Source organism: Neodiprion fabricii, chromosome 2 (assembly GCF_021155785.1).
Source record: "Neodiprion fabricii isolate iyNeoFabr1 chromosome 2, iyNeoFabr1.1, whole genome shotgun sequence".
Taxonomy (NCBI): Eukaryota; Metazoa; Arthropoda; class Insecta; order Hymenoptera; family Diprionidae; genus Neodiprion; species Neodiprion fabricii.
In genome coordinates, this window is record NC_060240.1 from 31,296,556 (window position 1) to 31,319,061 (window position 22,506).

At 43.4% G+C, this 22,506-nt stretch overlaps 1 protein-coding gene and 1 long non-coding RNA gene across 2 annotated transcripts in view; one reads left to right on the forward strand and one right to left on the reverse strand.

The window, feature by feature from the left end:
* LOC124176689 overlaps positions 1 to 16,673 on the forward strand; it is a 31,772-nt gene extending 15,099 nt beyond the window's left edge. The window contains exons 2-5 of the long non-coding RNA XR_006869437.1: positions 2,237 to 2,240; positions 14,063 to 14,066; positions 14,550 to 14,560; positions 16,662 to 16,673. This is a non-coding gene — a long non-coding RNA (uncharacterized LOC124176689). The remainder of the gene's footprint in view (positions 1 to 2,236; positions 2,241 to 14,062; positions 14,067 to 14,549; positions 14,561 to 16,661) is intronic.
* Positions 1 to 22,506, reverse strand: part of LOC124176683 (leucine-rich repeats and immunoglobulin-like domains protein 1) — a 308,596-nt gene that overhangs the window by 246,202 nt on the left and 39,888 nt on the right. The gene's annotated exons all lie outside the window — the stretch shown is intronic.

Sequence of the window (22,506 nt, forward strand, 5' to 3'; positions counted from 1 at the left end):
CAAGTCACGTTCGGAAGCGAGCTATACCTACTTATCGTAACTGCACGCCAGCGATTTACCTACCCGTCGACGAATCCGAATTACGTACATACCGTACACACGTACCTGCTGCATAATATGCGCAGTTACGCAGGCGGGTATAACAATGCAACAATGCAGCGTGCAAAATGTACCCCGAACACCTGTATAAGGTAACATCGCGTACAAACGCGTGCGACGCGGTTTGCCAGAGTTGCATTGAACGTCAATATTATGTGGCGAGGTTAGCAGTCGCTGGGGAAATTTATACTAACTGTGCCCAAGAGCGGTCCTGGAGTCCCGGACCGCGGATTCTCAGGGACCAGAGGTTTGCGGGAGGCCGCGAAAACTGCCGTATGATAAATAGTCACCTTCGCATAATATTCGCACGCAAAACTGGAGAACCAATACCCTGCAGCTCCGTCTTCCTGGAGGGTGACTGACGGGCATTACCATAACCCCCGACTCCGGGGAATAAATCCTCATTTTCATTAGAGTCGTGAGAGACAAAAATAATTGACACGACAAGATTTATCGCAGTTATTAAGTTACGATTCTGTTGCTGTTTTCCTTTCCATCGCTCAAAATTCGACCTGACTAAAGTAGGCACCGATTTTATGGCTTCGAAAAATATCAACGGCTAGGCTCGATGCTCCTGTCGTTTGCGAAAATTTTCAATTTACGTCAAAGGAAATACCGGTGTAACAATAATTATTGTTCTGTGACGACTTTTAGTTACAGTTCTGAGGCCAGCCCATCGAGGAAATCCGTGTCATTCGGCACTTGTTGTCCTTTTACCTTGCTTAGCCATACATCGCGATCTTATGAGCCATAGAAAAGTGAGGCAGAAAGGAGGTGCGCATCGGAGGAAGGTGGCCAAAAGGAAAGTCTTTGCCGAGAATCGCGAGTCTAGGTTGGTGGGTGTAAGGTATAAGGTAGGCAGGGTAGTATAGGGTAGGGTACGTTCTCTTTCCTCGGTGAATGGTGGTAAAATCGAGCTGCTGCGAGCATCTCCGCGTGTACGTGGGCTGCCTGCAACACTTTAACGGCACAGCCACTAGGCAGTATTGGGGAAGGAAGCCCGGCTTTTCCTACGGCCAAAAAGATAAAGAGACGGCATAACAGCCGGATAGATCGCCTCTACGTGTCTCCAGCCCTGCGCCCACCTATCTCTCGTGACTTTTACCCTGCAGGGAATACCCTCGCCCACCTTTTCCTCCCATCAAATACACCTGTACCACCACCCCCTCCCCCGGACCCGGGGCCAAGACTGTAATACGCCTGTCATTTTTCATTAACTTCCTGAATATTCTATTGTTTCTCTGCTTTAATTGACTATCGGTAGGTACCCGATGGTCAGGATGAATTTACACTCGTGGATATGAAGCTACTGATATCGAGAAGAGTGATAATTATCGGGACGTGAGACCGATGCTCGTTAATTATGCATTCGGAAGGCATTAGTAAAAATTTGTTTTTCTTTCAATTTCCGTACATTTTTTTTTTTTTTTTTCACCTTTCCCCTGCCTCTTCCATTTACGCTTCGTTCAATTTTTGTCCTTTCTTTTTTGCGAAATGTAGGTACAGGTGAGTAGGTACATACACTCTGCTCCCTCCGATCTTTCCCGGGAATATCTACTACGATCAATTACCCGTGATTGATTATTCAAGGGTTGGCGTTAAAAAGCTCCCGCTTCACGCGAAGAAAATTTGATTAATGAATGATCGAACCGGAAGCCCCGTTCGAGGAGCCGTTACGAAGCCCTTAATATTGCACTGAATTTTGTACATATAAATATTCCAGTTCTGTACCGATAAGCCCGAAATGTTTGTGCTTCGGGGAGGGAGGGTTTCTTCGTGAAAGAAGAAATGTAACGCCGGATTGAAACCGAACGTGAATCGTATTTCGTAGGAAAAATTTTACCATTCCAAGATGGACAAGTTCCATGGGTTATTATATCGAAGTACTCTATTAATTTTCAGCACCAGAAGTAAGTTGAAAATTTGCCAGTAGCACGAATTCAGTTAACCTGAAATTCAGCAATTAACACGACGATAATGAACAGCGCCACTCCAGTCCAGGCCACATTAGAGCACTTAACGTCAGTGAAAACCAGACTGACGTCTACCGTCGCGTCGGTGAGCTTTCGTCCCGTCAGCCGATACTTTCGGACCGGAAATATGACAGGGACTATTTCACACTTAATAGAAATCGTAGGAGAGTTCGGTCGTGCCATTAGTTGGCGGTTGATAAGATTAAAATATTTCGACTGCATTTTCCTTCTCACTTCATCATATTTTCGGTTATGTGTTTTCAATCACGCGAAGATTGAATAGCGATATTGTCAAGTAAGCCAGCGTAGCAATGGTAAACAAATTCAAACACACCGGCAAACGGCTACACCTGGATACAATATCCGTAGGAGAAAATAGCAATTGTCGTTATCATACCGTGTTACGTTTCTCTGTTTCCGTATACCCTTAGTACAACCACCACCGATGTAAACCCCTTTACAAAAGTTTTCCACCGCAATTTATGTACAAACTTGGCAAGCCCTGTAGCTACTCTCGCTCTGCAGCCTGCTTATTATATATTTATGCCTCAATTTACAGTTGAATATATTCAGTTATGTATATGCGTCATTCGTCATGTATATGCAGTCACATTATTGTATGGCGCAGAGAGAAAATTTACGTAGTTTATACTCGCATAATACGACCCGCTGCAACTTGTGCTTTACTTTTTAGCACAAATCGCGATATCGCGATTTTACACGTTAAAGAAAACCCCTCGTCTCCGTCACTTGAATTGCGGAATTTTACTTTTCTACGGAGGCAGAAATATTTAATGCAATGTTTAATTGATATCGCTATTCTTGGGTCCGATTGCGAGCCCTGTATTCGATTTCTTTCATGCAATTTTTACGCCCTTGTAGAACCGAAGATATGATTTAACCTGTCGAAGTGACGAATTACGATTATAGACGTCTGCTTTCAGAATGCAGGTTTATTTAACTATTAAGAGAATGGCGAGACGGCTGCGGCATCGACCAGAGAAAAAGGCTTTCACGTTTTTCCGGGACGTATAAAGTTCCTTATCCGCGGTACGTAATTCGTTTGTTAGCGCATCTCGGGTGTACATTCGCCGTGTACTGTATATCGTTCGAGACCCTCCGTTGAACCTTAAATTTAATTGTTCAAAATTGAGTTTAAAATCGAAGTACGACCCGGTGAAACAATTCTTGGATCAGGGGATAAAAATGTTACTTTCGAAACTCTATTTTCACGAAATTCATTGGTATTTTATTTTGTCTCTCAAAGTGGAGAGGCCAATTCTTTGCGAGAGCCGTAGTATAACAGCTAAAAGAACCAAATAAAAGTTGATCGAGTGATGTTTATTTAACTCTAATTTGAAATCGAAATACCTCTTAGCCGTCCGGTATACGAGTATGAGCATATGTTTCCAGACTTCGGATACCACTTAACCTTTTACTGTCCGGGTTCGCATGTATATATACTGACATTCCCCGAAGTCGACTGTATAAATATTTAAAATGTAAAAACGTGGAAATACGAGAAGAGCCCAAATCGTAAACAGCATAAAGGCCGGGCGATCCGGCTGCGCAAAAAAAAATTTTTAAAAACAGTCAACTCGATCAATGATACGAGCCGATCGGATTCTTTTCCGCATCGAAAAACACATTTCGGAACTTCCCTAGATAATATTCGCTAACTATGTTCCAGACTGAGGAAGGGGAAGAATCTCGCGGAACGGGGCGTGGGGTCGGGTTACATAATCACTCCGAATGTCTGCAATAATTGGACTGGATTCTATCGCACCATGAATGTCAGCATTCGACCCCTGGGAGTCTGAATTCTGTGGCTGCAGTCGCGGCCCGAATGCGTTATATCCGCCGGTGCATCCTAATTCGATTGGATGCTCAGAGATCGTTGAGATTTGCATTTTGAATGGTAGGTACTTTAAGGTACTTGGCCCGCAAGCTCATCGCGTGCGACCGTTTAGTCATTGTCTGTCTCGTTACCAGGCCGTGCATAATACGGGCGTGTGGAAACAACTCGAACGCGGAAACAGCGTCCAGTTGAAATCGGATGTCAGACTCAGGCTTCGATCACCGTTCAATAGGATATTTTTTACTCGCACAGATTCCGAAAGGTCCCGCCCAATACAGAAACTGCACATTGTTCAACGTGCATAGAATCTTTTGAAATTTTTATCCTGAAACGAAGGAGAGTTCATTTAACGTAGGGAGAATGTGGGTTGACTTAATTCACTTCATCAACGTGACGAATGACCGAATTATATTAGTTCTGAAAAGTATAAAATACTCCAAAGCTTTTGCAATTGATCTCTGTGAAATAAAAAGAAATGGAAAAAAGAAATCGTAGAACGAAATTCGAAACAAAAAATAGAGCAGCGAAGTAGATTTTCAGGTAGAGAGTTCGATTGTTTAAATAAACGCTCCTTGTCTACTGACGAGTCCATTGAGTCTGCTTGCGTGTTCACAGCTGCAGTCAGCTCAGCTGGGACAATGGAATTGGAAAAGTGTTGACTGAAGTTTAACAATGTACAATATCCGTAATCCAACAATCGAAGCAATCAACTGTTTACTAAATACGTCAAGCCTCTTTCGGAATGGCGTGAAACTCCGGTCTCTAAATAAAACCTCCTCAGTTTCAAAAAGTTTTTGCCTCTCTGTATCCCACTATTAGTATGACGTGATATATTAGCTTCACGGTGCAGATTGTCAGGCTATCGTTGCAAAAATTTTTCTAAAAGCAGCAGCATCAGCAGCGAAGTGGAAGAGACGTTAAAAAAAAAAAAAACTAAACCTCAATGGTATAAAATTTTCCATCAACCGAGGCTAAGATCGCGAAATATTTACCGCCTACTGTATGAGGGTATAATTTTTTCTCAAGCACTGCTCTGTGTGTATGTATGTATCTATGCACGTATGTATGTAAGTATTAAGTACATGGAAAGCTATAACGGAGGCACTTTGTATAATTAGCTATGAATAAATTAAGCAAATCACATTAAAACGTGTAATATTTCAAACAGCATTTATCCCCACCCGGATTTGGTCTTCGTTGTCAGTTGTAATCTTTGGATATTTTTCATCCGTTGCGGCAGTCTACACGTCATGGGGATGATAATTTTTAGCGAACAATTTCCCCGAGAGAACAAATTGCACGGTACGATAATGAAGAATTGAAAAAGATGAAATGCAAAAAACAAAAATAAAAGGAAAAATGTAAAATTACCAGCTCAAATCTCAGCGATCCTGTTTCTTATGTGAAAGAATAACCAAACTTTTTATCCATCTACAATATGGCGCTATTATATTTCGTACACTAACGCATACCTGCGCCATCATTTACTGTTTAATGTATACACACACACACACACACACACACACATGTATAGGTTATACCTACTTTCAACGCCCGTTTGTTTAGCCCCTCTATGTCAACCGCGGATGCTCGGCTCGTTTTTCTACCAGCAGCTTCTGAACTCCCCACACACCCCGTCAGATAAATAAAACATTTTCTCGTATTATCATTCTTGTCAGTATCTAGGCTTCCGTTTCAATCATGTCAGCGAGAGCCACATATATGCCGGGTATAGTAGCCGTTTTTGGACGAAAGGTAACCCTATAGCGCGAAAGAATCGCGTTAAAGGAGGATATAAAAAGGTGGAACGGAAAAATTCCAGAGAACTTGGTCGTCGTTTTCGGCGGTATGAGGAAATAAAAAAAAAAAAAAACCGAGGAGAAATCAAGAAAACCTGAAAGAGGATGCGATCTTGTTTTTTCTCCCTTCATATTCCCCGCTTTTTGTCCTCGCCTATTTTTCATCCCGGGACTCTCGTCCGCTGAACTATTAACGAATAACAAAACGAACCGTTCGCCTGAAGAGATCGCGATAGGAGGGGGTTAAAAAGGCCAGAGCACCAACTGCAGGGACTGGAGGGAGAACGAAGGGAATATCGAAGTAGGAAGAAGGGGGGAAAAGCCCCTCGGCATCGCCAAAGGAATATAAGGTCAGAATTTTCCAAAGACGAATACATACGTGGTGAAGATTTTATCGATCAGGAGCGGCTGCAGCGATAAGGAACGAATGGCATTTGTCAACTTGCGACTCGCAGGCTTCTGTAACTTGATAATGTCGACCCAGGCGAGCAGCGTGCAAAGGTTGCGCAATATTGAAAAGCTGCTCTATTCAGGGACGGACTGCATTCGGTCCCCCTTTTTCCTCCGCTCTACTATATTGTCAGCCGCGTCTATGTATGTTCAAATTCATGCCTCCATTCGTATCCGCGCAACAAATCGGCAAATGAAGTTGTCATAAGTCAGTCGGTAGCGCGCCATTAGGACCCGACCGGTTCCCCTCTGTACATACATGCATAAATAATAACGTCTACCTTTCCGCGGCGTCGCGACGCCGAGAGGAATTCCTCGCACACACACACACGGAGAGGCTGCGCGTATCACGCGGCGTCGGCACTTCAACCCCTTATCGTAATCCTCCCCTACGGCTAATTCTAACGTGTTTACCAGGGAGACGCCTAAGATCTAGCAATAATTGTGTCGCGGGTCTCGTTCCTACTCTGTGTTTTCAACCTCGCGTACTTATAGATACACGCGCTTCTACCGGCGACGGCTTTATCTCTGCAGGCAAACTTCGTAAAGGTTGTATTAATTATTAATTGAATCCTTTGACAGAAATTGCGCTTGTATTTACTCACTCGCACTACTCGTTCCATCTACATCACATATACCAGAAAGTCTGTCACGAGGTCACGTACGATATTAAAAACATGTCGGATTTGCATAATAAACCATTGATTTGGAATCATCTTGGATTTTAAGAGACGTATTTCTACGGATAAGTCATCGGAAATTTGCAAAATCATAACAATGACTATTTCCAGAACAGATTTCATGGCAAGCTGGTACCCAAATTTCAATTCGATCAACGAAGTGAAGTGAAGATATTAGAAACATGGGTAAATTTGCTAATTTCAATGATATTCCAACGAACTGCAAACAGATTTGAAGTTTTTTGAACGATTTTACATCTATAAGCTATTTTTGCGAAGAGGTTCCAAGGTATACTGCAACTGACTCGAGTAGGTAATACAGTTAGTCTAGCTCGGTATAGATCCGCGGAATCGAAATCGTGAAAGGGAATATTTTAAAGGGGTAAGAAGAAGATAAATTTTACTTTACGGATAAATCTGGAGCCCTCCGTTTCCCAGTTTCCTGTCGCTCAGTCCCCCGCCCTCCAATCCGTCCGGGGCTTTTCTTTCTATCGGTCCGCACCGATCACCGGCAAATCGTGCAATACGTTACCTCAAATGACCCAGGGCTAACATCTGAATTGGGTGATAAGGACAAGTGAGCATATAAACCTGGCGTGCCGAGACGCAATCAGGCTCGGAGTGAAAAATTTGTATGGCCCGTTGTCAGGTCATCTTACGTCATAATTACGCCGGGTCTTAGAAACGACAGTTTGACACGAGGCGCACCGCGTTATGTATTATTATATTATCGGCAACTTCCGGTGTGTACGCCGCGACGAACGCGGCTCGGATTAGCCGTAAGGGAGAGAAATGATTTAGGGGAGAACGCGGGGCGAGTTGGGTGATAAGAATTAATGGGGAGATTTTTATATTCTTATCTTCGCCCGGACCTGTATTGGAAATAATTACACCACCCGCCACGAGATAAGAGAGAATTTTTTTTTTTCCGCTTTCCACCGTCGTCAACTTTCGGGCAAATTTTTCTCCTCTCCTCAGCCCGCGGTTTGCGTTGTCTAATTTTTTCCGCTTCACTCTTTTTCCCTGATCGATTATTGGCGATTTCTCGAGAAACGCGTATCGGCCGGGGGACAAATCGTGGAATTAGGCAACCCCCGAATGTATTTTCTTGCCGGGTTTATCAAGACCCCCCCAAACTTTCGAGACTGAGGACCGTCAAGGCCGGAATAGATGAAGAGAAATAGGCAATCCCCGCATAGATAGAACGAGACGAATGTCCGCAGCGAGAATAATATTGTTCTCCCAAAGATGGATCGTTTTATTATGCCCAGTTTCGCCCCCACTATTTTCCTCTTTTCCGGCTGTCCCTTAGCGCGTTGCTACTTCCAACAAAAGCCTCGTTCCCATTTCACATTTATCCGCCTACTCGCTGCGTAAATGCTACAATAATTGCATCCCGTGTGTCTGCGAGTTCATCGACCGATGAACATCTCAATTTATCGAAACTGTTCGTTAGTTCAATCTACCAGGTGAATTGATGAACCGAGAAAATGTCGTGTCTGTTTTTAATATTCTTTTTACTTTGCTCGAATGCGTCCTTCGACACAAAAATAATAAAGATAATAAATCTGTAGCGGCCGCGAATCAGCCGCAATTGTAGAAATAAATCGGTGTACTCTGAAGATGGAAAAATCGCTTTGAAGAGGGGAGGAAAAAGCACTTCGCGGACGGTTACACGCTATCGGTGATTTCCTGTTTCGTACCCGTCGTCCCTTATATTTATCTCACTTCGTAGTCCGATGTCTGGGCGGGGGTGCTGTGGTAATTTTTTATTGGGCGCCACGTGTTATTCACTTCCGTAAGGCGTGAGCCGCCTCCATAACGTTCATCGACTTCCGATGTCTTATACACCGTTCGACCATATCTGCTTCTTCGCGCCCTCTGCTGGGGCAGAATCGTTACCACGCGGATTGTGCGAAATGATCGCGTTTGGATGTCGTTGAAAATATACGACAGAGAAAACGCGCGAGAACCTTGACAATGGAAAGGCGGGTAATAAGAAACATAATCCGGAGTGATTTAATTTGAATTTTTCACAAAGAGCGGGCGGAAACAAAGGGCGCTTTTTACCGGCAATAAAAATTCCGAATCTCCTCGCAGATATGCGATACTCCGTTTCCTTTTCAGCGCTCGTACCTACAGGGGTGACCTCGGAGGTGGCCCGACTCGTGTAGGTCACGTCTCGGAAGAGCCGTAACGTTTCTCCTTCGCGAGGTGTATCTAACAGCCCATGTTTCCCCGCTAATTGCCTTTGGCAAGACCCGTGTTGGATTCGCACGCGGTGTTAATTGGCCCTGGAAAAATAAACCGATGTAGCCGGTACCACTGCAGCCGGTCAGAGCGGAGCTGGTGTTCACCAATTAGGCATCCGGCGAGGTTAGGAAATTAAACCCCGGTTGGTAGCAACAAAGTTCAACCCTGCAACCCGTGATCGCCCGATCCGTCAAATTGCAAACCCTTTTATTAATACACACCCGGAGGTTAACCGCTACGCTGATTGACAACCGGTCTGTTTCGCGATTGGACTACGAAACTATCCCAAGTTGAAAACGCTTTGTGAATTTCAAGGACTATTCTTGTCACTTTCCGCGAAATTCAGTTAGATATTCGGTGGACCCAATTACACGGACCAAATGACTTCAATTCTATTCGCCTCGAATCGCTTTGTCTTACTTCGGTCCGACTTTGAATTGTCCCATATTTTTGGGTGACAATCGCCGACGTAGACGAGTGTGATTGTACTGTTTCAAGCTAAGCATTGACATGTTATATCCACACGTCAAGTCGTTTCGCATCGCTTTATTCCCGACTTGATAAGTGCAAATTATTCCAATACCTTGAGGAACCGTGAAGAAGTAACGAGAAACGAGACGGAAATTTTTTGGGCTACTTTTGTACTCGATACGATCTCGATACGAACTCGAGTCATTGCTTCCCTCCGCCTGGCTCACATAGCTGACTAGCCATGATTATTGGCTGGAGAGAAAAAAATCCTCCAACAACCTCCTGGATACACTTAAATTCGAACGATTAATGTCCGGCGATGCGTCCGCCGACCCTCGGGGCCCCCGCGATCTCTCTCGATCAGTATATCCCTCCACATTAACAAGGAGATCCGTGAGTAAATCAATCAGTTGGGGGTTGGCTGGGTGGGAAGCTAGACGGACGGTGGAGAGCCCTTGGGCGAGATGTGCGTCAGCATAGCGAGGGGCCGAAGCGTCGCTCGAACCCGAGGGAGTTTCGGTTTACGACTCGTTTTAGGATCTGTGCGAGTTGAGTTACCTAGAGATGGAAGTCGAAAAATTTGTCGCTTAAAACTCCCGCGCTGCAGCGCGATTAATTGCATTTAATTGGAAAACAGTCCGAGGGGAGGTTTCAAAATTATATCGTTGTGAAAATTACAGTCTCGTGTGAGACACGCGGTGGCTTTATGAAGGAATTAAGGAATTAAACGCGGCTCGTTCTTCTCGCTGACCGATAAAGTAGCACTCTCTCTCTCTCTCTCTCGCTATCCAGCATCGTGGAATCGAGGGTTGGACTTGGCGGTGGTTCTGGCAGTCCCTGATCTTCTTTATCGATGCGAGGATGAAACAAGTTAAGTCTGGATTATCAGGACCGCGCCAATACTACGAGCCTCGGCCAACGCCGCTACCAGATAAAATCCTCTGGACTACGCCCTTGCCCCGAAACGAATGGTGCCGCCATTTTCCACTTCGCCAAAATTCAAGGACATCTCCGACGACTTCAATTCGCTACGAACTATTTTACGCGTTTTATACGACTGGTGCTACCTCCGAAAGCGAGAGCCGACACCCCTCCCGTCGCAGAGATCCTCTAATCTATTAGACACTTTTTCTTACTTGCTACTACAGCCGTAGTTGTCGAACGAATAGGAGAAAAGTACGTCTGGCCAATTTAACAGGAGTAGATTGCTATCAATTTGAAAATACGCAGCAACCTTCCATGGTATCAGTTTAGGGTTAGCCTGAGATGATGAGAAATTAAGAAGTAATTGTTTTTGGGTAGAAATTATTTCAAGACAAGAAGATACTTCAATGGTAATGTTCTAGTTGAATTAGAGAGATATTTGTATCTGCGATTTGTCCGTAATGTCAGGTAGATCGGATCTCGACATTGGTTCACTGACAATGAATGAAAATGAGTCGTGAAAGAGATTCGACGTTTAAGGCTTCGGGATGTATAGCTTGAACAACCCCTTGAAATAGAAGCCCTCTCGGATCCTTCAAAAAATGTTTTCTCAGATGCTTCGCAGCCCTTAAATAATTGCAACATTTCATTCTTTAACGTCTCGAATTTATTCGCTAAGTATAGCAATCGATCCAGGGACTCAATTTCTCTGTTACGAATTAAAATAACGACGGACATTTACTCGGAGAGAATTAATGTTGAAGATGCGAATGAAATGCAACCTGAGCTTAATGGCAAGCTTTTCAAGGACAGCAGACAAAAGCTAGCGGTAGATTTGGGTGCAAAATATCCTGTCAGAAACGTGAGGATTCAGAATATACCACATATAAATCGATATAGGTTGAGTAATAATTGATCAAAGCTGTTCGTGGAATTCAGCCCAGTCAAGTAATCCCATATAACAAAGAGGATGGTTCAATTTTCAATTTCAATTATCAGTGATTATTTTCCGTCGCTGGAATTGAATAATCTCCAATTCCTACCAATACTACATATATTATATTGAATGAGGAAGTGCACGTTCATTCGCATTTCTGTGGTCACTTGACGTTCGTAAAGCTGTTTTTCTTTCTCAATTTTTTTTTTTCCTGTTCGCAATTCAAAACATTTTTAATTGGTGAAATTTAGCATTAATATGTATACGTTCAAAACATTAAGTGAATAGGGTAATTGTTGTGCGGTTAGCTCGAGGTATTTCAAAAACATACTCATTACCTTTTTCTTTTTAGTTAAAAATCTTAATTAAAAAGCTCACGTAAACACTATAAAGATCCGGCTCAAGCAAGTAAACTCACGTGCGCTTGTACATTTTCCAACCCCGCCCTAACTCTGCCCCCGGGTTAATTGGGTGAAATTTTAAAACGGTCCAGCTGGGCTTGATAATTTCCAAAAATCGTACAACATTTCACTCGCGACGTATTACGGAACGTAGGCCGCGGATTAATCCGCACATCCGGGAATACGTCTTTGCCAATTAAAGTAGCTTCTTACTCCGAACATTAAATACTTCTCAACTATCTGTCTCAGAAATTTTTTATTCCCCCCGTCAACGATTCGTATCGCAATACTCGACGACTTCTCAACATTGCTTCTACTCGAGGTGTACAATATTTTCTAACGAAATGAAGAGTGGTTTATTCGTTGAATTAATACCGCTTCGGTCGATTCTTTTTATTTGTTGCGATCAACCGAAATCTTCTCTTTCCCAAATCGAATTGAAAAGTTGACGGGATTAAGAAAGCTTCGTGCCTGAGTGGGTATTTATACGCTGCTGATCAACCGGCAGAACATTCCTGTTGGACGAGTCGCGTTACTTCAGGCGTATTTAGAAGTTTGACCGGGTGAAACTAAAGTTGAGCTGCACGGTAGTTGGATACGTTCCTATATGTACATCGACCTACACCTACCCTGGATCTATACCTACAAAATGCAAAAAGTTTATACGTTTTGCACGGGCAATTAACCACTCTTTAAAGTACTGCGAATCTAAAACTTCGCGGAGGAGCACTTACGGAAGTACCTCCATTAAGCCAGCTGTTTAATAACTAAGCTCCGTTGTAATCGTCAATTATCACAATAGTTCGTTATTCCAGATTAATTATCGTTTGCTATTTCGTCGTAGTTAGTAACGTGAAATAAATCGCTAACGTCGTAACATGCATTAATTCTCATACATGTTTTAACATAATTCCGACATCGGTAATGGATGAAACAGGCTGAAGTACATTGGGAAAATTGTTCAGTTTTCTCCAAACGCTGCAAAAAATGGTAAATTTTCGCGATTTTTTTTTTAACGACACGAACATGACGTCAAAAATGCCGTAAAAAAATTAAACGCACGAAACTGAGAAAGGATGGTTAACAATTGATGCAGAAGGCCACGTGCCGGAATAATCGAATAAGACGTCGATTTTCAATCTTCCCGTTCGGCAATGAGAAATAGCTGCATTAACATCAAGCTATTTGAGTAAGGATTTCTCCCTGAATACTGTCGAGTCTCTCGTTCGCAATCCATGCATCATTTACAGGGAATAAGCACCTTACCCTCTTTGTTTTCTCGTTCTCAATCAAATTGTGTTGTTAAAAATGACGCCTCGTATCTGCAAAGCGAAATTCAACACAGCAGCTACTGTGTTGTAATTCTCTAATAAGCTATAAATATATATATGTCTGTATGCCTATAACCGTAATGCTATCGTACATATGTGCCTGCGATATAAAAGATAAGCACGTCGGGATTAAGCCATTTATGCATTAAATTGTATGTACTTAAAATTACCGTTCATTATATGTTAATCGAGATATAAAATTTCACTTTGTACACTCCACACAGCGTTTTGATACTCAATTTGATCGTTTATAAAAGATCATCGAGCTGATCGATATATATATATATATGTATCTTCATATATAATTCGATTTTCATTATTTATGTAGTGCAGGGCCTCAATCACAATCAGTGTGCCTCAACTTTCAATTTCGTTGGCATTGTGCCGTCACCCCACCCCCCTCCCATACCTTCCTCATCCTTCGCCTCCTCATCGCCAAACTCTGACAATAAATCGAAACTTCTTATAATTGGTGATTTATCAACCGAATCGCAGGGAGGAATCACCCCCAGATATTCTGAAGGGTGAACGTCGCCGTGGCGCGGCGTGCCTACGGAGGGTTTTCTTTAAAACCCAATCAACGAACGACAATGAGGAAAACCGAGAGAGATCCAACAGGCATCACCGACTCCAGGCTGAGCTCGAGTGAAAAGTCCGACGTATTAGGATGATGCCTGGGATGATCGAGACGAAAAAATAAATTGACGAAGAGTTGAGTACGGAGAGACGAAAATATTCGAATCGTGATGTTGTTGTATTGTTTGTTACTCTTTTCATTGGCGCCACATCAATGGTACGAATATGATATTTCGGCGTCCGCTGGTCGGTTGATTGGGCAATGGAGTGGTGGATATTCTTGGAAGTTGAATGCGGGATTGATACGGAGTCGGGTCATATGCTGGGTGTATGTACATATACAATATATTGTATCTATAGGCGAGAGTAAATAATATAGGGTGATATATATATATATATATATATATATATATATATATATATATATATATATATCCATATATTATTTACTTATATATATATATATATATATATATATATATACACGTGATTTGAATCGGCAGTAAGCAATCAATATCAATAGAACCTTGGGGATCTGGTTCAGTTTAGTTCAACTCTATTTCCCTGACAATATCGCAATCAAAAACCAATCGGGTCAGGACCACCACAATCGGCTTGCGGCTCCCCTCAACGATCCAGGAAAGCGCGATAGCGCCACCGAAACCTTCGTCATCGCTAGTTTCCCATATCCCTGCAATGTTATGGTTTCCCGTGTTTTTATTTACCCGGGTAAAGCTAAATGGATAAATAAATAAACAAATAAATGAACAAGTGGAGAAAATACGCGAGAGAGAAAGAACAGCATCGTGTATTACAAGTGCGAATTCCGCGTCGGAAATGGAGGCGTACGTGGCGGAGGCCCATTGCTGGTTTTCCGATAAATCGGTATTGGCATGTTGAATGATAAGTATCCGAGCCTCGGGAAAAAATCACGTCAGAGGGGCAATATCTTCTATGAAATATATGGGGGAGATGTCGCGTGCAGAATCCACGCCAACCATCGAGGGACCTATAACCTGATATTTGCCAAGGTCACCCGTTCGGTTCCCTTGTCGCCGATATCTCCGTCTCACTTTCTTCCCCCCAGCCCCCGTTCCTCGCTCTCTCGAAAAGTGGAGAGAGAGAGAGAGAGGAAAAGGGGGAATCGCGAGTGAGCTTCTTATCTACCTACAAGATGCTCGCGTATTATCAAGTTTGCCAACGGAGACTCGAACGATCACAATAAAATCTCACTGAATTCCGCTCTTCTTTGTGCCGTACAAGTCACGACGAGATACCGACTTCACTCCCAGCTTGCGTGAGGTGATAAAATGAAGGCATAATGAAAACATATAAAAACGAACAAACACCTTTCTACGTCTTGTTTTATTCTCACATAGAAAGTTTATTGCACCATATGTTCAATTTTTAGTAGCAATAATAATAATGGTACGCGTGTGTCGGCGCAGAAGTTCGTCGAAAGATTGTAGGATCGATACTATTCATACATCACGCATCTACTTTATGCCTATTACTTACCTAGAAGTATATCAATCGTGAAAAAGGTATCCAGACGTATTTACAGTCCCCCGATAATATATTCGAGACTCCGTCGTCTGGCCAACGATCTGTTTGATAAACGTTACACTCATTTCGTTTGCCATTTATTCATTTTTATCGGCTGCTCTGAACACCGCATACGACTCTGTATAACCGGTTCAACATTTTTCAGGTATCATATATTACATTCTTCCAAGTGATCTGCGTATGGAAATTCAAATATCCTGAAACCGGCAATAATTCCGTCACTTTTTCAACGGGCAGTTATTCGGTTGTTGGTAAAAGGTTTTTCGTAAATAATCTCGCACAATCGTCGTACTTAAAAATTTTGTTGCACAAGTTTCATTCGATTGCCGAGTTTAATTTCGCAATTATAATTCAGTCAAACGTTTCGCTCGGATAAGGAAAATGATTTGTCGTCAAAATTTCAATCTTTAGATAGGAGTTGACTCGAAGAAGAGAAACAGACTGCCATCGGGGTTAGAATTCTTTCCCATCCAATGATTAATTTCAGGAATGTAGCTGCAACTACAGATCTGTTCTACACAAACTGAAGCACGTTCCCGGCTTTTTTTCATATCAAGAAGTACATGACCATACATTTAAACGTAGGTAGGAATGAATGCGAGTACATAAATAACGAAAGACAGCAACGATTCGTGATTAGCGCCGAGACACAATGACGGGTTGAATATTTATCTCTCTTCCATTTCGAGCGTACGTTGTTTTCGTTTTCCAGCTAATTTGAATTTATGGTACTTCGATGTTTGATGCGGCCAGGCTCGCGGTGAGTAAAAATCCACTAAATCCTGTCCCAGAGTGGCCGTACATAAGGGATGTGAATTCTCTGATGCCTAAAAGAATTACGAGGGTCGTTTTGGGGTTGCGAAACGTCGGGCTCGCCGCGAGTCTTGGAAGACTTTTATGCCTAATTGCTGACAGCGGTCGTCGCTTTGATCCGAAACTCGTTTGACTCGTTAACCTCGGGGATTTCCTCGGCGTTATTTAACACCTTGCCACTTGAAGAACGGGCCGTATAACGTTTGCCGGGACAACGCACTTCCAAGACCCCAAAACATTCTTAGTACTCCGAGGTTTCCTAATTCTGGTTAACGTGTGGGCAAAGGTACCCACCTTAAATGAAAACGAGGCCATACGAAACGCAGGGAATTAGGGGGCGCCCTTTTCCGCGAGAACTGACTGCCTCTCGGCGGCGAAAGCGAGACGGATATAGACCGCGAGAGGGAGAGTCGGGGGTGACCCAAGGACACTTGAGAACTTTACATAATGGAGAATGATAAATTGGGCAGTAGCACCTCACAGCTAAAGTAGCTGATAAGAAATTGGCGGTGGAAAGGCGTAAATACGAGGTAGGGAGAGAGAGAGGGAGAGAGAGGGAGAGAGAGGGGGAGAGAGCGAGAGAGAGAAAGAGAGAGACCAGCAGCGCGTAGGCAAGGCGCAGCACAATGCTCAGGGCGTCGCGTATAGCCTGAAATTCACCAACGAGCATGGAACGCCTTTATCGCCGAGAACATTACCGTGAATTATTACGCACAAAGTCAAGAGGACCGTGGAATTGGTGTTACACTCCACTCTGCACCGTCGTTTGTTGTTAACGTTCCGACACATTACTCATCCATGATACACCGCGAATTCGTTGTTAATCCTCTTTCCAGGCTCAACACTCACTGACAGTCTAAATCAAGGAGGGTTGCGCAGGATGCGCTAATTACGCACTTCTTCAACCGCGACTTGGCAGAATCACCGGAAAAAAAAACCGGGTGCTTCGTAAACTCGAGAAGCCTCCCGGACTCCGATAACGAAGTGAAAAGTGTCGGACAGTTCGGAATTTCGGAAGAAGTTGCCTCGTGCCGAACTTCGAAGAGGGTTTCAAGGTGTAATTGAGGATAAATAACCGGGAATTGATAATTTCGTCGAAAACTTACCACGGCCGGAAGCTTTTTCCTGGTCGAAAAAAAAAAAATGTAAAGAAAACAACCGTCGAGCCGGAGTGTCTAACGACTGACGAATACCGCGCGGGTACAGATAAATGAATAAACATTCATTGCGGTAGCTGATTACAAAGCGAGGGGATTCAGTTGAGAAAATCCCTTCAACTTGAGACAAAATGTCTAGAGAGCGGAAATAGTTACGACTGTGTAATGAAGTTGGGACTCAATTCGGCTCCGAATAGATTGCCTTCTAATGAATTGGGTCGCAGCTGAGAACTGAGAAGGACGTGTTGCCACGGCTACGATGGACGAACTTGCGCTAAACTATATACCTACTCCGGTGCACCGCTCTGCGTCCATGCTGGTACGGAAGACACGCGCGTGTAGTATACGACACACCCGCGGCACTGCACAGCTTGCACACTGCGCAGTGCGACGGGTCGGAAAGGTGGGTATATCCGTAGTATAGGGTGCGGGGCACACGGCTCCCCCGAGACTCGAACGAATCCTGTTGAATCAAAATCTCCAGTTATCGCATCCAGTGCTGATGGTGCACTTTGGTCCACATTCAGGGCGGAACGTACACCGCATCCTGGATATGCAAGGGAGAGCGCAGACGAGCTTACATTTTTGCCATTCCATTGAAGCTTCGAGGGGACTCGTAGGTTCTCGGTGTTTGATAAGTTACACCAACTAGAACAACTCCTTGATCGTTAGTTACGGGCAATTGCCAACACTCGACAATGGTTTAGGAAAGTTTGACCACGGAGCTTAAATGCTCGACGAATTGTTCTGAAAATCACGTTTCTGACTCGATTTCTTTTTTTTTTTTTTTTTTGTTTTACAAGACACGGGACGCGTCACCTTAACCAATTCCACTTGAGCCCTTTATTCGGCGAAAGAAACAAGGAGGATTTGTTAGGACGGATTTTCTTGTGATTTTCTTTCGCCCGAATGACCAGGTGACTGCTCGTCGTCCGTTGGTTCAGGAGATGACAACGTGGATGAGAAGTTGAATTATATCCTCGGGTAGGAATTACCGAGTGAGTGTTAATCAAGAAAGTTCTCAGAGGGTAGAAGGGCCGACGCTGTATGGTCTGGTACGGCATGTACATCGAGTTCCTAAGGTTAGGGATTAAGCCGGGGCTGAGAGACGACAAGGACGTCGGGTATCGCGACGCTGAGGAATTTCGAGCGGCGTTGCGGCGCCTGACGTCACACCAGAAACGTGACCGTCAAAGAGGGAAAATTTAAAGAGGCGCGAGCAGGATGCTCATAACCGATGCATGCGCGTGTATAAATCTCGAGTGCCGAACGCCGATTCATTTCAGTTTTGAAATTCATACCCTGGATCTCACCGCAGTGTCGACGGTACCTGTGACATCTCGTGTGCTTTTCTCTGCTTTCGATTTATTTTATTTTGAATTGATTCTACTCAAAGGAATTTCTTCTCATCTTCCTTTCCTTCGTTCGTAATAATGCCCTGGAGGCGTGTGAAGTCAATAAAACCTTGATCTTCCAGACGGAATTCAAGGAAGTTTGCGAATGAAACCTTTTATCAAAGGCGCCTACAATAATTATACGTAATTAATACTTACGTAGATCTGATGACTTGTATATTGTTAGAGAATCGTCGGTAAAAGTTTGCTGAAAAGTTACGTCGTTAAAAAGTTACATCGTTATAAATACATTTAAGCTGGTTGCGCTGTGACATATTTTAATTAATGTCTCATATAAATATCAATCCGTTCGAATATGTCACGATAATATTTCGATAAAATAAGTCTGTTCTGTTACAGAGAGATCCTTAACACACAATTGACACACGTAAGAATAGAAATATGAAATAAAAATCACTTTTGAATCGTTTGAAATAATTTAAGAGTCAGAATAACGTGCATCAATTTTGAGAATAATTCACATTTCCTATTCCTATTCCCATTTCTTTTTACGCTGTATTTTATTGGCCTAGACAGCTGTCGGACAACTTTTGTGGAGATTTTTTTTTTTTTTTCTTTCTCAACGGATAAACAACGTTGAAACAGATTCCAAATTTAAAGTGCCGAAATATGTTTAAATAGTGCATAACCTTGCACACCTTTATTTGTCGATGAGATAATTATAATATTTGTACCGTTTCAGTTAGTCCTCAATTCTATACGCTATCGCCAAAAGAGAGAACGATTTTTTTTCTTCTTCTTCATTGATTCTGATTCCGCTGACGTTGAAATGTCTGCGCGCATAGATGAATATCGCATTATACGGGACATGAAACATGTGATACGATACTGAGATATAATATGCCGGCTGTATGTGTGTGAATACCGCTTAAAACGATGGTATCTAAAAACCGTTAATCGGTTTTGCACACACGTGAAGCTGCGGGATTGAATTATCGCGTAGTAGTAGGACAGCATCTGAATATCACAGTTAAAAATCATACAGAAATTTTCTTCTTCCGATTGCGCGATTTCCGCAAAGAACAGGTTATAACTTCTTCGAGAATTGAAATTAGAATATTGCACAAAGTGTTTATTGCGAGTAGGTGTTTGTAGGAAAGATAATTCATCCGCTTGTCCGCTGAGTCACCGGAAATAAGATAGCCAGAGCTGGTACCACGTAGGTACCAAGTTGATGTTTATTGGTAGCGATCTGGATGCTTTAGCTGTTTTACTGGCTGTCAGAGGCATGCCGTTGCAAACACCCTACGTTAACCTAATTTCTCAACGACGAGAAAATGGACATAAAAAAAAAAAAAAAAAAAAAAAAAAAACAGCGAGAGGAGAGCAAAAAATAACGTCATCCGCAACTAGGATTACAGTAGGGCAAAAAAATGTCGAGAAATAGGATACGCGGTACGGCTGTGAAATAGAAGATTCTCCAATTCGGAGACGGCTCTCTGTTTCGCATTTCTCACAGACCTAGCTTCCGCCAAAAAGTGGTACCAGAAGTAGTTCCCCGAATAAAGTCAAAGACCCACATACGATTCGCGAGGGAAATTCTTATTCCGAAAAATCCACTGTCAACAGCTGAAAAATGTGTAGATAGTAATACAGTCCGTATTTTACCTGCATAATTTATGAACAGGTATTTTCATATTCATGTCCGTATAACCTACGTACATATTGTAACAATGAAGAAAACCGTGCCACTTTCAGTCACGTACTAACGTGCATGCTACCGCTGCGATTACTTGCTCCCATAAATTATATCCCCCTCCCTTCGCCGTCTTGCCATTCTCTCGATTAATCTTACATCGTTCGAGTGGGATCAGGTACTGCGTTTAAGAGACATCAGATCAAACACGTTTCTCGGACAGAGATTCGTCGATTGGTGAACTCAAAAATGCGAAAAAAAAACAGAAACCAATTAGCGAATCAGTGTCACGAAATCGGGTCAAATCATGGTAAAAAGACGAAGGGGTATTGAAACCATAAGCATCGTCCGTTCGTATAACCCGAAGGAGATACGAAATTCCGCGTAGGTTGCAAAAGAGGAATTAAAAATGGAGAAAAAAAGCTAATCGCGAAAGAAAGAAAAAAACAAAGAAAAACAAAAAAAAAAACGTCGTCGTGCACAAAACAAGATCTGAAAATCGTCACCGCTGGGAGCGTAGATACAACGTGGATCCTTTGTCTCTGGGTGCTGCCGTAATATAGATCGCGGTAATTTGTCACAAGACTTTCGAGTTTCCAAGCGAAAAGCGAGGCGGCGGCGGCAGCAGCAGCAGCGAAAGGCACGAGGTAAAAGACGCGAAAAGTCTAAAGGTGGGTCTTTCTGCCGGGGACGCTGGCTGGTTCACTGGGTCGACAAGGTTAATCAGTCGGACGCGGGCTGGCTGTGACAGGCGATCGTGACTCGAGAAAAAAAGGAAAAATCCGGTAAAACGTGAGAGTTGCGAACCAAATTGCTGCCCGGGCGTAGCTGCAGGATCTATACTCGCTAAAAACTGTGCGAGACCGAAATGTTTAACACATTTTTTCCAACTTTCCTTCAAATCAGAAATAGCAAAAACGATTTTAGAGAGTGTATTGTCTCGCGTAAATTTACATGTACAGGGCGACGAAGAAGACCGATTTAAAGCAAAATTTCAAAACTACCAGCTACTCTCGCAGCGGCTCGAGAGTATCGACTTGTACAGTCGACATTCCATCACCCGGCGAAGTGGAGGGTGGAGGATCGGCCTAACGATTGGCAAACAAATTCGCAACACTCACCGGTCAGCGAAGCCACTGTTTTCCTTTCGGCCAATGGTCATCGAGAAAGCTGTGTGCGCGGAGTCCGCGCTCCGATGGGCGATACGTTTTCCCCGAGCTTTCCCCCCGGTAGCCCTCTTCCTCGATATTATACGGGCAGATAGGCAGCGTCGAAGCATCGCGCCCTCAGACACACTCACAGCTGGCCCAAGGCCCCCGTTTGTATCAGGCCTACGGGGTTCGCTCCGCGAGCTATTAACACGCAATTATCTGTCGAGGGCATGCATGAACGGATGAACGGGCATGGAACGCCGAGGGAACGAGAGAGAGGGACGATCCATTTAACCCCAGACGCACCACGTGTGCTTCGCTATGTGCCGAGCTTGCTCACCCGTACGCATTTTGCGTAGCTGCGTTTATCTGCCTACGCAATGGTACAAGTATGTACGACATGAACGGCGAAAAGCTTCGCGTGTGCGCGGAGCGCGGAGATAGATAGAAATGTCGCCAACACGTGCGTAGATGTAATCTCGACACAGTAATCGAATTCCCTTTCCCCCCTCTTTTTACTATTCCTATTTATTATGCGTAGAGTACACCACCGGATGGAATTTTTCATCGGCGGACAAGCAAACACGAACAAATACAGGACGTTCCAGCTTGGACTGATCAGCACGTTATTTCGATCTTAACGTCTTGAAATTTTTCTGGCTTTCTTAGATGCGTTCGATACATCAACCTCCCGTTTCGATACGTGAACTGAAATTTAATGTACAATTCGACAGGATCGGTTCCTTGCCGTTTGTTTACGTATGTGGCTACGAATTGTTGGGTTGAGCCGTAGCTTCCTGTAAAACACGCGTCGAATATCGTACACATATGCGGTGTATTGTACGTGAGAATTGAGGGAGAGAATCGTAGCTGGGTGGGTTGTGAAATTAAAAATGCAATTTGAAAACAAATCGTTGAAAAAGATGGTGCCGATGGAAATTGGCCGGCGGGCACAGGTGCTGGCAGATGGTACATAGTTGATTGTAGAATTTCATTAACACACCTTCGTTCTTTTA